Genomic DNA, 1,751 nt, shown 5'->3' with positions numbered 1-1,751 from the left:
TCCAGTCCTTCAAGAAGAAATAAAGGAATTCCTCCTAAGTATCTGACACTCTTCTGGGGATGGTGGATAGAGAGAATAAGACCAACAATAAGAAAACTAATAACTTCACCCGATTATCTCAAAATTGTGCAATCCATAATTTAAAACGGGATTCTTGCAAGAGATTGGACTAAGAAGTAGTGTAGGTGCCTATCGCAGCCATGGCTCGTGGTCCCAAGAAGCATCTGAAGCATGTAGCAGCTCCAAAGCACTGGATGCTGGATAAACTGACCGGCGTGTTTGCCCCTCGCCCATCTACTGGCCCCCATAAGCTGAGAGAATGTCTTCCTCTCATCATTTTCCTAAGGAACAGACTTAAGTATGCCCTAACAGGGGATGAAGTGAAGAAGATCTGTATGCAGCGTTTTATTAAGATTGATGGCAAGGTCCGAACTGATATCACCTACCCTGCTGGTTTTATGGATGTCATCAGCATTGACAAGACTGGGGAGAATTTCCGTCTAATCTATGACACCAAGGGTCGCTTTGCTGTTCATCGGATTACACCTGAGGAGGCCATGTATAAGTTGTGCAAAGTGAGAAAGACCTTTGTGGGAACAAAAGGAATCCCTCACCTGGTGACTCATGATGCTCGCACCATCCGCTATCCTGATCCCCTCATCAAGGTGAATGACACCATTCAGATTGATTTGGAGACTGGAAAGATTACGGATTTCATCAAGTTTGATACTGGTAATCTGTGTATTGGTGACTGGAGGTGCCAACCTGGGAAGAATTGGTGTGATCACCAACCGAGAGAGACACCCTGGTTCTTTTGATGTAGTTCACATGAAAGATGCCAATGGCAACAGCTTTGCCACCCGACTCCCCAACATTTTTGTTATTGGCAAAGGCAACAAACCATGGATTTCTCTTCCCCGTGGAAAGGGTATCCGCCTCACCATTGCTGAGGAAAGAGACAAGAGACTGGCAGCCAAACAGAGCAGTGGGTAAAATAGTCCCTGGGTGACATGATTGGAAGTCTTTATACTTAATTAAAGATTCTACAGCAAAAAAAAAAAAAAAAAAAAAAGAAGTAGTGTAGAGTCCTATGATGGAGATCCATGGAACTGTTGAGGATCCATTGCCTCCTTGGACAAGAAAAATTGTTTTGGTTTACATTTCATAGGGACTAGCCACTCAAAGCCTTATTCCCTCTGTGAAATCACATCTGTTGCATTGTTATCATACAGACTATAATGCTTCTCTTACCATACATCATACAATTATTTTACACCAAGGAATATAGCTATAGCTATATTTGATCCTTTCTACTTTCATCTTTTTCTGATCCCTTATAAAATATTGCTATTTAAATGAGTCCAAAATATCAAGATTCCATAGCTTCTGACATATGGAAAAAAAATCCTTTTTCTCTGACCAGAGCGTGTGTGTGTGTGTGTGTGTGTGTGTGTGTGTGTGTGTGTGATGGTCACAATTAATTCATTTAAAACAAATAACCTTTAAAAAAATGGAATACTGTTTAGCTGGAACATCCTCAGGTAGATAAACACTACTACCAGTCTATTTGGCAGTAGTTCTGTCCTGAGGCAAATATACCTATAAGGTTCTGACAAAGGCTCTTGCTTCCCAGGACTCATGAAAAGGCAATGAAAATCATGGTTATTATTTCTGCACAAATAACTCACATAAAGTAAATGCCAGGGCAGTTTCTATTATTAAAATAATTCCACATTTCAGGAAAGTTGCAT

The 1,751-nt window shown here is 40.8% G+C and overlaps 1 pseudogene; it reads left to right on the top strand.

Moving 5' to 3' along the window:
- Window positions 1-200: 200 nt before the first annotated feature.
- Window positions 201-1,034, top strand: LOC129521215 (40S ribosomal protein S4, X isoform-like; annotated as a pseudogene).
- Window positions 1,035-1,751: the final 717 nt, after the last annotated feature.

The sequence above is a fragment of the Nyctereutes procyonoides genome, unplaced genomic scaffold (genome assembly GCF_905146905.1).
Source record: "Nyctereutes procyonoides isolate TBG_1078 unplaced genomic scaffold, NYPRO_anot_genome, whole genome shotgun sequence".
Taxonomy (NCBI): domain Eukaryota; kingdom Metazoa; phylum Chordata; class Mammalia; order Carnivora; family Canidae; genus Nyctereutes; species Nyctereutes procyonoides.
Note: the sequence above shows the minus strand (reverse complement) of the source record. Positions and strands in the feature narration are given on the sequence as shown.